The sequence below is a fragment of the Danio rerio genome, chromosome 16 (genome assembly GCF_052040795.2).
Source record: "Danio rerio strain M-AB ecotype USA chromosome 16, GRCz13ab, whole genome shotgun sequence".
Lineage (NCBI taxonomy): Eukaryota > Metazoa > Chordata > Actinopteri > Cypriniformes > Danionidae > Danio > Danio rerio.
Window position 1 is genome coordinate 17,979,758 of NC_141036.1, and position 15,893 is coordinate 17,995,650.

The 15,893-nt window shown below is 35.3% G+C and overlaps 1 protein-coding gene across 5 annotated transcripts in view; it reads left to right on the forward strand.

The window, feature by feature from the left end:
• The window catches only part of fam131bb (family with sequence similarity 131 member Bb), a 90,998-nt gene that overhangs the window by 15,948 nt on the left and 59,157 nt on the right, over nucleotides 1-15,893 (forward strand). The gene's annotated exons all lie outside the window — the stretch shown is intronic.

The window sequence follows — 15,893 nt, forward strand, 5'->3', positions numbered from 1 at the left end:
ATGCCTCATATACCATATTACAAGATTATAAAAAAATTATTAAACACTGATGTTTAAAAAAATACCAAATATAAGATAAAAAAATTATTCTAAAATGTTTTAACTGATCCCACAATTTTTTAAAAATGGGATACAGAGGTACTGTTTTTATGTTTCAAACAAGACAAAAGGGAAGTAACGTTAGTGCAAAGCAGTAGCGCTCTCTCTTGTTCTCCCTCTCTCTCTCTCTCTCTCTCACACACACACACACACACACGCACAGCACGGCGGATGCGCTCTTTCACTCACTCTCTCTCTCTCTCTCTCTCTCTCTCTCACACACACACACACAGAAAGCACAGCGAATGCGCTCTCTTTCTTTCTCACACACACAGCACGGCGGATGCGCTCTTTAACGCTCTCTCTCTCTCTCATTCAAATGTAATCTCTCTCTCTCTCTCTCACACACACACACACACACACACACACACACACACACACACAGCACGGCGAATGCGCTCTCTTTCTTTCTCTCTCTCTCCCTCGGGAGTGCTATATAGTTAGGCCACCCGCTCCGGTTAAAATTACACCAGAGTTACCGACCGCTAACGTTACTGCGTTTTATCTGGAAATTTATTCCCGTGCTCAAGAAAACCGGTCGGGTCCCGCGAAACAGCCGCAGGAATGCAGACCTCTAGCCTGGGGTCAGTTTGTGTATTTGAACACATCAAACCGACGCAAGAAACACAACATACCAAGTTGCCTGACCGACGGGCAGACGTTGCTCAACAGCCGGCTGTTGGCTTGGTGTGTGCCGGGCCATGGTGACGCCAGCGACAGTTTCAAACTTTAATTTCAAGTAATGACATTTTAAACAAATGAACGCAGAATAAAAGTGATGTGTAATATCTCATAATTTCAAAAATGACCTTAAATTGAGCTTACCTTATCTTCTGCTGTTCGATGGCAGCCGTTGAGAGGATCCAGCGTCGCCCAGTCACTCAAAAACGCGGGCTGACGCATGCGCAATTTCAAGCAAAAAAACTCACGGTTTAAGGGTATACTTTACTGCCTTTATCAATGTGATGATTGTTACTGTTGACGAATGGGTAGCATATGTAGAATTTACCCATTACTTTTAAATTCCTTGGTTGGCTGCAATAATCAAGTAAATTTTATATGGTTTTCACAGATTATATTTACCGCTCTCAAAAATCACTTTTTTCAGTGTAATATTTGAGCATGTAAAATCATTTACACTGACATCACAAAAAAACTAACTGGAAATAGATGAAAACTGGAAATGCACAACGCAGCATTCAGACAGGCAATTCCTACAGTTTCAAACAGGCAAAACAAATCACGATAGGTACATTTACAGCTGTCGAAATGAGACAGGTCTTGAAATTGCCCTGATTTCGTTTTCACAGTTTCATCAAGTTTTCACAGCAAAATGTTCACCTCATGCACTGAATTAGGCATTCAGGAAATGGAAAACAACACTGACAGATTTAGTTTTAGAAACCACCTAAAGTTACAAATAATGGCACATCAGATTCTTATCTTGTAATTAATGTCAATCCAGCATTTACACTTTTCGAAGAGTGGATAAAAGACTTCCAGTGCTTAACATCCGCTGCAAAAATAAAGCATTCACTGTAAAGCCGAAGTTTTCAGGTAACAGTGTTTGCCACAGAATCTACACATTTAAAGCATGAAATGTTCTAACATTATTAAATCAGTCGTGCAACTGACACAGCGTTCACCATCGCTAAAGAGCATGCATTCACTGAGATGAAATTAATATTGCAGCTCATGAAAAGACCATTACTCCTATTAAGGTGACATATGCAAATAATAAGTTATATGTCAATATCATTTGTGCAATATCAGACAGCACCCGTGGGAACAGCACAGTTATTTTTGTTAATTTATCTTATCTCATTTACTTCAAGCAGCGTGTGCAGGGCCAGTGAGTTCATGTTGATTTTTGTTTATTTGTCAGTTGTGATTTGAGTGTTAATATATAATAGAATCTGTTAATATCAAACGTGTAGTAACGGTGCTCATCATTTTTGGCAGGTATGACAAAATTTTGTATGGTGCGCCTAAATTTTTTGAGTAAGTACTTTTAAGTATTAAAACTAACATAAAAGTATGATCTTGTTTTTTAATACTAATACTGATTTAATACTAAAAATTAAATCAGAGAAATCCTCTGGCTTTTTTCTTTTTTTGCTGTATCGAAAACATATTGAATCAGGAAACCACTGTGTCATATCGAACCAAACCATGATTTTTGTGAACCGTTAAACCCCTAATATGCAGTATATAAATATATATATATATATATATATATACAATAAAATAAATATGTCAACAATGAAAAAATCTGTCATATTGACTCGCCTTGCTATTCTAAACCTGCATGACTGCAGTATATATATATATATATATATATATATATATATATATATATATATATATATATATATATATATATATATATATATATATATTCAGGTTTAGAATAGCAAGGCGAGTAAATATGACAGAACTTTTTATTGTTGAGGTGAGCCTTTCTTAGTAGTCTTTAGTTTTCCATGTAACCATTGTCAGCAGGAAAGTTATTTTATGTCCATATTTATGTATCACACACACAATAAAAGTACTAAAATAAGCAGTGACAATTCTGATTTTATGACATTTAACAAAGCATAAAATCAAGTAGCTACAGTACATTAAGTCAAAATACCATTACAGCTATATCACCAGTTTAACATTGTTAGCCTGCACAGATATAATATCCCTTTTAGATACCTGAGACTTTAATGTACAGCATGGATGAGCAGGGCTGTTGTGCATCTGGCAGGTTCGCTCAGCAGTTTCTGATGTCATGCCGTGGGCTTTGGCATGAGTCCGCAGTGAGAGCTTCATAATGATCCCCTTGCTGCTGTGTCTCCAGCTGCCTGACTCAGCAAATATTAAAGCAAATAACACGCACACGTTAAAAACCCAGATGGAGATTATGCGTTGTATTAAATAGGACACTATAGTAAGTAAGTGAATGAGTGTGATTCACGCATGGTGTTTTGTTATTTGTCATGTAATGTTATATTTGACATGTGGAGCACGATTTATTCTCAGGACTAAATCACTATGACTGTGGTATTGTTTCTCAGAGAGTGTAAAGAGTCCTGGGGGGTCTGTATTGATGTGCGCAGAGCAGGGTTTTTATTAACCCTGTGAAGTCTGAAATATTTAGATTATTCAGATTTTTTTCTTTTTTTTTTCTTGTAGAAACATACATATCAACACGACAGAAAGACATTTAACCCTCTACTCCACGCATTATGATAAATCTATTATAAAACATATTTGAATGTTTTTCTTTTCTTAAAATGGCTGAACTTGAACTGCTGTAAAAAAATTAAAAATATGTTTTTTAAGGTACTATATGATATGTTGCCATATATGTACAACAATGTACAACAGAGGGTCCAACTTAGAAATTTAAAATTTAGCACTTTCCTTATACAGTAATTAATAATTTTGTTTTTTGAAAATATCATCAGCTTTAACACAGACTTTATAAATTACACCTTATGCACACTTTCCAACAACTGATCTTGCAACAGCTTTCATTTATTCCATTCTTTTTTGCTGAATATTATTAAAAACAATCATAAAATTGTATTGTATGTATGTAGCTAACAATGTTTATATATTATGCTATATACTATACTACTCCTGTCTTATCTGCCTTAGAGCTAACTTACCTGAACTGTCTCTATCCAATTTCCAGTCTGCATCATTCTCATGGTCACAATTGCACATTACACTATTGAACTGTTTTGCCTTTTGGCAATACACACATTTGATAGATTTATAAAAAACTAATTTGATTAAAAAAGAAAAAAACAAAAACATTTTGAGTTGTAAATATGTCATCATAACTTACTGGAGGTGATGTCTCTGATTTTTTGTGAATCTGACATAATTTGATCCTTTGTTTCTATTGACGTCTACATTTGCATTCAGCAACTACTCACAATAAACGCCAGGCAGAAATTGCACTACAGAAAAACACAGCATGTCATGTGACTTAACCAAAGCACATCATGGGCTACGCTAAGGTCTTCTCTTTCCAAAAAAAAAAATAAATATTGATCTTAAAGAAATATTGGCAGGGAAATGAAATGAAAATCATGTTGCTATATGGCAACATGTGGTAGAGGGTTAAATATGAAAAAGAAATTTAAATGTGTGTAAAAATAAAGTAAACAATGAAATGTATATATTCATAAATATAGAAATTAATTTTCTGCATATTTAAATTTCCTTATGTCTTCTTGTGTTGATATCTTGAGACTTGTGGAGGTGTGCATCGATGAATTTGCTCTTCAGTGTTGGGACTTTCAGCAGTGAAAATTAAATCACAATCTGAAAACTGAACTGTCACTGTTTCAATTTCAACTTAATAGAACTTTAAGCTGCTTTGACACAATCTACATTGTAAAAGTGCAAAAAATACATATGTTTATGTATACATGCATAAATATTTCAATATAATTTTAAAAGCACATAAAGGTGCCCGTAGATGAAGAATTACCCATTTTTATTTTTTATGGGTAAAAAAATATCTTTAAATTTTATATATTAATATTTTAATATATTTATATATTATATATATTTTTTTTGTGTGTGTGTGTGTGTGTGTGGGTGTGTGTGTGTGTGTGTGTGTGTGTGTGTGTGTGTGTGTGTGTGTGTGTGTTCTGATTCTGACATTGTTTGTGTAAAATTTACATTATTGCCATATTCTATAAGCATCAGCGTGCCTTTTACAAAGCACATTTTGTTTAGCAAGTAATTTTTTTGCAGTAATTGCAAGTGTAATAAAATGCCTGTGTTAGTCGTGAGATATCAAAAATATTTTGATGTCTTTGACAATTCAAACATGAGCCGAAAACAGAGACAATCGGCTCCACAACCCTGCAGGTGGGAATGCGGGAAAAACCAGCTTCCCTTCATTCCTCCATTTACATTTGAAACATTTCCCGACTCACACAGAATGGTCATTTCAAAGTCTGAATGTTCTAAATCAACCCAAGTGACTTTATCTATCATGTTTGATATCATTTGAAATATCTCAGTGTGACAGGTACAGAAATAGACATAATCAAAACATTAAATATATAACATCAGGTATCTTTTGAACCACTGTGAAGGGTGTGCCTTTCCTATAGGCAGAAACTCTTTCGCTAAATGCACTAAACCTCTCAAATAATTTAACTACACATTGCATGTTTGCACAACATTGACAATGGTTGGTAGTTTCAGAGATGCCTTGAAATTGCACATTTTTCATCAAAATAAATATTTATTTACTTAAAAATGCTAAAAACATATGTCAATAAATACACTGTTTAAAGTATAATTTACAGGATATACAAGTTATTTTATTTAGAAGAAAATAATTATTTTGCTTCCAAAAGTAAAAATTTTGTGACTGTTTTAGGCAATGTATGCTTTAATTTTAGTTGTTTAACGTTGCCGTTCAATACACAATCATAGATAGCGTGTGATTCCATCAATTATTTTAAAATCAAGTAATGCACCCTTCGTTCAAAAAACTCTCACTTGCAATATGTTAGCATATTTACTGTAGAAAACTTAGTAATTAAATCAATCAAATTATCATACATTAATTGCAATCGAGTTAAAATGTTCAATACATCAAGATTTTGATTTTAGGCCAAATCGCCCAGCCCTAGTATAGTATAGTATATGTATATGTATATGTCTAGTATATGTGCACAAGAAGGATGTGTATCTGAAGCTTACAACAAAATGTACCCTAGGTAACATATTTAAAATTAGCAGAAATTTTGACAGTGCCAGCTGCACTGTGGCGCAGTGGGTAGCATAATCACCTCACTACAAGAAGGTCGCTGGTTCAAGCATCAGCTTGGTCAGTTGGCGTTTCTGTGTGAAGTTTGCATGTTCTCCCCTGTTCGTGTGGGTTTCCTCCGGGTGCTCTGTTTTCCCCAACAAGTACAAAGATGTGTACTACAGGTGAATTGGGTAAGCTAAATTGTCCGTAGTGTATGTGTGTGAATGAGTGTGTATGGATGTTTCCCAGTGATGGGTTGCTGCTGGAAGAGCATTCGCTGCATAAAACATATGCTGGATAAGTTTGCGGTTCATTCCGCTGTGGCGACCCTGGATTAATGAAGAGACCAAGCCGAAAACAAAATAATTGAATGAATGTAAACAGTGCTTTTAGTGGAATTTTTATGTAAAACATGCAACACTTTTTTTTGCAAACTTTTGCAAAAAAGCAAGCTGACGTGATTGGACTGGACATCAGACTAACTTGGTGAAGTTAAGCATCAGATTGAGAATGAGAAGTAAGTTAATTATCGTTAAACAATGACGACACATCCCTCCAATACACACTAATTATTATTAATGCACAATTATTAATGCACGTTTATTACATTTGAAATGCACAATAATGCACCTGCACAAAAACTACCTTCACCTTCCAACGACCCTTATTGTCTCCAACCAATGTAAGGGAGACGCTATTTAGGATTAACAATGATGAAACACACTTTAGAGAGGAAGAGGCACAGCTGTGACCACCCCCCACTGACAATTGACAGTTTAAATATGGAGAGTCAGAAGCAATAAATTCCTGGAGGTGCATATCACAGAGGATCTCAGCTGGATATTCAATGCCGCTCTCTAAAAGGCACAACAATGCCTACACTTTCTCCACCTGCTGAAAAGTTCAAGTCTCCCTCGACCCATCCTCACCACCTTCTGCAAGAGAACCATTGAGAGTGTACTAACCAGCTGCATCACTGTCTAGTACAGAAACTGTAGTGCTGCTTACCACAAGACCATTTGGCGGACAATGAACACAGCTGACCGTTGGTGCCCTTCTCCCCTTCATTCAGGACAATTTCCTTTTTTTCAAAACCTTAAATTATTATGCAATTCTGAGTGTGCCTCAAACAGTTGAGTGCAACATAGGCTCATTCTGAAAACGTAGCCCCTTATGCATTTTTTGAGATCGCTGTAGCCAGATGTATGTACAGTATGGCTACATTTTGTCTTTAAAATGAACACTATGGAGTAGTATGATGCTGTTCCTTTTTACCAGCTGACTGCTTACCACCGTATGGACGCCTTTGCCATTGTTACCAGTTTGTCCAGTTAGCTTACCATGTACATCAGCGGACTTGAGATGCAGAAAGGAGCTGACCAGGATGATGGGGTTGAGTCCATCGAAGAATGGTTCCAGAAACCAGATAAGACAAAAACAGAAGCAAAAAAATAAAGAAGTAAATAACAGGATGAGAATGTAGTAAAAATCTGAAAATGTAATTAAAATCAGGCAAGAGCTTTTCTTTTTCTGGATTAATTTTCAAAACTGTCAGTCATGTTTAGGGAAGTGGGTGGCAGATCAATCAGTGCTTTTGAAAACACTAAAAGTTTAGATTTAGGAAAGGAGGAGGGTGGGTCAGTTTGTCAGTCATTCAGTAAGTCAGTCAACAGCAGGCAGGAATGGCACTCCCAAAAAAAAATTGATATTTTCAAATGCATACACAGTGGTCTTTGATGAATTAAAAAAAAACAAAAATTGCAAGAAAAAAAAACTTACCTCCTGGGACATATTTGACACTCTCCAGAAACGTATATAGCAGTATGTTTTCAAACTAAGCCTGGGTTGGTTGAGTGGGCTTGACAAACCACCTGTTGAAAACACACTCTTTACTTTTTGACACTTTAACTGACACTTGAACCAGTTTGGGAATTTGCACCAGACACTTTCTTACAATCGCTGTATATCTCCAAAAGAAAATGTAAATAAAATAAAAACATTGGTCAAGAATCCATTAGTAGTTTATGTAAAGTTAGTTGTTAGTATAGTTAGATTGCTACTGTATGTTAGTTATGTATAGGTTTATATAGCTTTTATTTCTAGTGTTATGTTCTTATTTATTTATTTATTTACTCATTTTCTTTTCAGCTTTATTAATCAGGGGGTCACCACAGTGAAATGAACTACCAACTGACCCAACTATGGCTCGAACCAGCGACCTTTTTGTTGTGAGGCAATCATGCTACCCACTGTGCCACTGTTCATATTTATGATTATGTTTATTTTTGTAGCAATATGGTCCAGCAAGGCATGACATTTTGTTCCACTGTCTGTTCACAAACATAGAGGAATGACAATAAAGCTCAACCTCAATGGTGACACATAGGCTGGTCTGAGTATATCAGATACTGCACATACTAGGATTTTTTTCCTCACACAATTAGCTTCAGAATCTAAATAGATTTTTCAAAAGAGAGAAAATATTGAGCGAGCATATGTTCTGGCAAAAGAGCTTTATTCATGTCTGAGGTCAGAAGAACATGTAATGTAATGTGTACTTATATAGCGCATTTGCTGTTTATGGCCATACAACCAAAGTGCTTCACAATCATGAGGGTGATCTCTTCACACCACTATCAGTGTGCAGCATCCACTTGGATGATGCTAAGGTAGGCACAGGACAACGGCGCCCGTGCGCTCACCACACACCAGCTATTAGTGGAGTAAAGAGACAGTGATAGAGCCAATTTTGTGGATTGGAATGATTAGGAGCCCATGATGGGTAAAGCCAATTGAGAGACTTTGGCCAGGACACTGGGGTTACACCTCTACTCTTTACGAGAAGTGCCATGGGATTTTAATGACCACCGAGAGTCAGGACCTCGGTTTAACAAATCATCCGAAAGAGGAACATGAAAATATAAGGGCAAGAACTCAAAGTAACCCAAACTAACCCTCACATTTGAATTGGAGAAGCGCATCTCTGAACTCACATCATGTTAAACATTGAAGCAGATATGTTACAACAGCAGAAGAAGACCATAGAGGTGACACTCCACTCAGCTAAAAACAGGAAATAGCCGTCTCCCTGCATAATACTGCTGAGTGCTGACCATGCTCATCTCTTTATGACCACAGTGTAACAATCTTATGATTGTTCAATTCATCTAATGCTGATTTCTGAGCATGACAATTAGTTTAGACTAATTTTAATCTAGAGCACCTTTATGATGAGGTGGAAAGTAAGGTGCAAATCAGTGATTTACTGCTGACAAGTACAAGGAATTAAAGGAATTGTCACGCAAAAAATGACAAACCTGTAATCATTTACTCTTTCTCCACTTGTTCCAGACTTGTTTGAGTTTCAGATTGCACTGCATAAGGTCTGCATCCAGACACCTCTCGGATATTGGGGTGAACTACCCATCTAAGTCATTATGTAAAAAAATGTCTGGTTAGCTTATTCCTGAAAATTGTAAGTAACACTGGAGTTCTTAAACGTTTTACAGACCCCAAGGACTTAGTACCCAAAATGAAAATAACTGTTTTAAGCATTAACTAGTGGTTACTGGTCATTTGGCCCTTTCGCTGCAATGGCCTCACGCGGTGCCACGAGATAGCAAAATATCCTGTGGCACCGCATTAGCCTACTTTGTAATCTCAACAGATGCAGCGTGTCATCAAGGTATTGTTTGCAAACTGTTTCATGAATACTGTACATATGGACATCCCACTAATTAAATTCCGGCCTACAATTTTTTTGCATGTCAAATAATGCATGAAATAGGTCATACTGCTTATTGAATATATTTATCATCTCAGCATTGGTTCAATACTGCAGATTATTGTACCGATATTTATTTGTACTTAGAAACATTTTAGTGATGAAACACAGGGCACAGGAACAATGTTGCTGTTTATTCTCAATTTAAAAGTAGCCAAGCAAGATCAGTCAGCAACATTGTCCAACGATGGATCTTTTCATATTTCTGGTTTCTCAATAGCAAAAGTTGTCATAGTTGGGTAAACTTAGATTGCAGTGAATGGGAGAGTACAACATTTTTTTTTTCAATAATATATGCAACCCATGTCTGGGAAACATCCATACACACTCACTCACACTTATACACCAGGGACAATTTAGGCTACCCAACTCACTTGTACTGCATGTCTTTGGACTGTGGGGAAAACCGGAGCAACCGGAGGTAACCCACGCAAACGCAGGGAGAAAATGCAAACTCCACACAGAAACGCCAACCGAACCAGCCGAGGCTTGAACCAGCAACCTTCTTGCTGTGAGGTGACAGCACTACCTACTGCACCACTGTATCACCTTAATTTAAACAAATAAATTCAATTTTAGTAATGTAAAAGTAAAAATTACATAAACATGTATATGTATATATATATATATATATATATATATATATATATATATTTTTTTAATTTATTTATTTTTTATTTTTTTATAATTTTACTAATATATAGGTGAACATATGGGCATATATATATATATATATATATATATATATATATATATATATATATATATATATATATACACACACACACACACACACACACACACGTATATGTTCAACTATATGTTTACCTATATGTTTACCTATATGTTAGTAAAATTATTAAAATCCATAGCTGTTAGACAACATAAATAAAAGCACATAGAAATTTACATTTTTTATTTACTTAAGAACAATCAAATAGTGTCAAAATAAATATAGGACAAGTACAACAATAAGACAAAAACTGAACAGAAAAAACTAATTAAAAAACGACTTATTCTGTGGGGACCCCAGAATAATAAAAGGACTAAGCCGAAAATAAAATGAATGAATGAATGTATAATGTATAATGTTGGCACTAACTCAAGCTCAATCTTTCTGATATACAGCAAGGTGCTGTTAACACACCCATTTTGTACAACTGCATCTGTGATTTAATAAAGGTCGTCTCCCACTAAATGATATATGATTACTAGGATGACTCTTTAGCACAGACAAACAAAACCAATCAGTTCAAAAAACTATCAGTTATCAGCTCTGAAAAAACAGCACTTGCAGAAGCTTGACTCAGACCGTAATCTATGTGATTGAGGCAATATAAAGGATGATTTCCTCAAAAGAGAGAGACTTCAGAGTTGCATTGCTCCTCTGCAGTTATACGTACTCTGCATGAATGACTGCAAAGGGATGTATAAATAATAACTACTGTATATGAATCGGTGTTTTGTTATCCTGCATAAAGCTTACAGTGCTGATGAGCAGTATAACACTGGGTCACACCCCGCGCAAGGGGCGCGGGAGAGAGATGATAGTCGTCATCATAACACAGCACAGCAGACGGAACTGCAAATTTCTGTTAAAATGAGTTAACAGTCACTGAGCTCACTCTTATTTAAGGGATTCCTCTCAGCTTGCCGTTAACTGATATGCTGTTCTGCAATATAATATGTTCAGCAATAACTACAGCTGCAACAGACGTGATGTGGCTGATGCGGGTCCTTCGTTCCGCACGGCCGCGCTTCTCTCTCTCTTTCTCTCTCTCTCTCTCTCCCATCTTTTCCTCTCCTCTCCAGCTTTGCGTCGTTACTAGCAGAGCTGCGCCGTGGCTTGGCCGCAGGGGAGGTATCAGGGAAAAAAAGCAGCGCTGGGGAAAACGAGACGGCTCATCGTACTAGATCATGCGCTCGCCTGTTATTGCTCCATATGCAGCATCTGCAATAGCTTTATATGCCACTGCGAGAGCTCGCTCTTTGCATTCTGCAGATTTAGAGAGATTTTAAAAAGTAGGCACAGATAAACGGGACAAGCAAAAGTAAAACGCATTTTAGAAGAAAATGTGTTGGTATGTGGATGTCGGTTGGGATAAATTTGGGAATTTGTTGCTTTATTTATAGGGGAATGTTTTGGACAGAATACCATGAGTAATAGGGTACCTCGAGAAATGCTTTTTACTTCTTACAATAGTGGGAAACTCAGTGAAGGTTTGTAAAGTGAGCATTCAAAAATGACATTTAGGCTATCTAGATTTATTATTTAATATATAATCATCATTAGAAAAACTGGTTCATTCCGCTGTGGTGACCCCGGATTAATAAAAGGACTACGCCGAAAAGAAAATAAATGAATAAATGATCATCGGAAAAACTGAAAGAATTTTAGTTTGACTACCCACATAGCATAATACCTATGGCCCAGATCTGGCCCACACAATTAGCTTTTGCTTGGCCCACATGCTGCTGTGAATTAGAGGTACATGACTGGACTAATTCTGGCTACCAGACAAGGGCCAAACATGGACCAAATCTGGGCCAGTCTCAGTCAAGTTAAACACCCATAACTGTATTGGCGTGGGCTGTTGATAATGTCTCTGGGGCCCCCCTAGATGTATGGGCCCTTACAATCGTCCTATGTTGTCCCATGTTGTAGGGGGCAGAACTAAAGCAGAGAGGATTCTTTATAGGATAGTTGAGGGAAAGTGATTTAGTATGAAAGAAAATCAGACATACAAATATTATTATCACAAGTGCTCACATTTACATTTGCAAGCTCTCGAGTTTCGCAACTGATTTACCTTCATAATTTAGAGTCTGACAATCAGACAATTAGAGAATTAGACACAATTTGAGAATGACAATCAGTTTTAAATCGCTTTTATGTTAAATTTGTTTTGGATTAACATCACTTCCTTTTTTTTTCCTGTACAGTTTTGTTGTCTGAGTGGTGGTCGTTTTGAACTAAAATGGTCCTGTGGTCCACTATAGTGGACATACTGTAAAATTAAAAATAAAACAACAATGTAAAAACTTTAAATTGTAGAATTTTTTAACCCAAAGCATGTAGGAAATCACAGAAAAAGAGACAAAAAAAGAAAAAAAATTCTTACAGTGAGTATATGTGATTATTATTAGTAATATTTTTTCATTAGTTATTATTTTACATCAGTGATGATCAAACAATATTGGAACAGTGGTAGAATGCGCACTTTTAATATTTCGCCAGGCAGCCCAAAGGGCTTCCAGCGAACTGTCTTTCCTTTACAAAATTGTCACGTTTAAGCTCTGATTTCCTCAAAAACCAGTGATCTTCACTGCCTGTTAGATATACGATATGAAGTCTCCATGATTTACATGGGTCTCAGATCAGACAAGAAGCACTGCATAAAAATTTCCCCCACCATGTCTTTAAAATATGACAGTCTATTTTACCTTAGTATTTTCAATGGAATTTATGCACTAGCCAACAGCCATTGATCTCATTTTACCCTTGAACAATTAAATGAATGCTTAAGTCTATTTAACTGAATATTGTCATTACGTTAAAACATCAATATTGTAAAGCAACTTTGTGAAATTGAAAATAGTCAAATTAAGCTATTACCTGACTTTTATAGTTGGCTTTAAAATTCTAGCTGTGCATTGAGCCCATTATGCTAATGCATATGACACAATATATGCTAATGTTTCAAAAATGCTCCTTCTGCGGGGCGTTTGAAGGCCATTTTTTTGTAGTACATAACCATGAAGCTTTCACACTGCATGTAGTAGCACTCCGCCAATGTGTTTCAGTTGTTGTGCATCTGCTGCAGACCAGTGATTCTTTCGACACAGTGTCTATTTTAGCTGTGTTGGGTGCAGAGAATTTCAGGTTGTTGTTGCAAAATGAACATTGAGTGACTCAAAATAATAATAATGTCATTATATACACATAATTCAAGTCTTAAATGTTCATCATTTCCAATAGTTAGGGAACAACTTTTATAATATTTATAATATTTTTTTTCCTTCTGGAGAAAGTCTTATTTGTTTTATTTAGGCTAGAATTAAAGCAGGTTTTAATTTTTTTAAAACTATTTAAAGGTTTAAATCATTAGCCCCGTTAAACTATATTTTATTTTGATAGTCTACAGAACAAACCATAGTTATACAACAGCTTGCCTAATTACTCTAACCTGCCTGGTTAACCTAATCAACCTAGTTAAGCCTTAAATAGGCACTTTAGGCTAGTGTCTTAAAAAATATCTATTTATTCATTCATTGATTCATTTTCTTTTCGACTTAGTCCCTTTATTAATCTGAGGTCGCCACAGCAAAATGAACCACCAACTTATCCAGCACATGTTTTACGCAGCTGATGCCCTTCCAGCTGCAACCCATCTCTGGGAAACATCCATACACACTCATTCACTGCGGACAATTTGACCTATCCAATTCACCTGTACCGCATGTCTTTGGACTGTAGGGGAAACTGGAGCACCCTTAGGAAACCCACACACATGCAGGGAGAACATGAAAACTCAAAACTCTTAGTTGGCATGTAGATGCATTGTAACTTACATTGAACAAACAGACTATCAAAATAAAGTGTGACATGTGTGCTCTTGCGGTCTCACCGTACTATTAACATGAAGTTCACCCAGTTTCTTGTTTATCTCCCAAATTTACCAATAGAAGTTTATTAGTACATCTGCAATATTTCTACTACACTCAAAGTGAGGTATCTAAAATCTTAAACTTACTAAATGTTAAGATTTGCTGTTTGAAATCAGGTATCAGGAAGTAAAAATACTGAAGTCACACACCTTTTTACTCTCAAAGATAGATTTTTTAATTAATTATATAAAAAAATAGAACATATGCAAACATATATATATATAAAGTGAAATAGTGAAATGCTGTTAATTATCATTGCTGGACTTGGGCATTAATATGTATGGATGAAATCTTAATTTGTTGTAATATACTGCAATCTGTACCATCTGGCATTTTTTGTATTCTGCTAAATTCTCATTTAACCATTTAATTTGCAGATGTGCTATAATAACACATTTTACAGAAAGAGTCCTTACCCTCACAGGGTAATGCAGTCACTGGTGAAAGTCACTGACTTTAGACAATGCATGTTGATGTAATATTAACAGATTTATTAGGCATTAGGACATTATTCTATGTACTTGTGTGAGTTCACATTATGAGTAAAAAGTAAATTTATATTTGCATTTTACTGGGTTTTGTGTTGATTGTAAATAGACACTGTTACATTTTTTAAACAAAAAAAGTATTTTTTAAATCCTTAAGTATAATTTGTTTTTGAAGTACATGCATATTCTTTCAGTGTGCACAAACATGTTTGACACATTCCCTAGAAAGAATTATTATGCATCATTTTTCTTTTCTTTCAAAAGATTATGTAAGTGACAGGAATTAATGCTTTAAAAAAAAATTCTTATGAAAATTATTATTAAAAAACAACTATATATACTTTATCTAAAAAGAGAGTTGACTTTAACTGATGAGTAAACCAATTGTAACTTAAGTTAGCTTACTTGATTTTTATAATCATACACATTGTTCATTTATTTAATTTAAAGGCAAAGGCTTTAAGTCACTTTTTTATTTTTCAAATAGCACAACATCCAATTTACACTGACACTTGCTTGCATAGACATAAAAGTATCCTTTCGGCTTAAAAAAATTGTCAACCCCACTCTTAACAAAAGAAAATGAAAATATATTTATTATATTTTTATATATTAATATATATATATATATATATATATATATATATATATATATATATATATATATATATATATATATATATATATATATATATATATATATATATATATATATATATATATATAATTTTGTTGCCATTATCTTCCATGGTATTTTCATATATTAATGTTCTTTGTGTTTCCTGTTGGCCCTTGAAACAGAGCGTAAAGGGAAAGAGCTTCAAAATGTACCCCTAAGGAATGGGACACCATTACAACACCAGCACACGTCATCATATGTCATCGCAATCTCTTCATATGAGATCAGACAATCGCGACTGCAGTAGTTATTCTAGTTGTGTTGTGTTTTGGTATTTATCTTCAGGAAGTCATATACTGTGCATTTACACAGTGGCCATATTCATCTATGTAAACACACACACACACACACACACACACACACACACACACACACACACACACACACACACACACACATTCT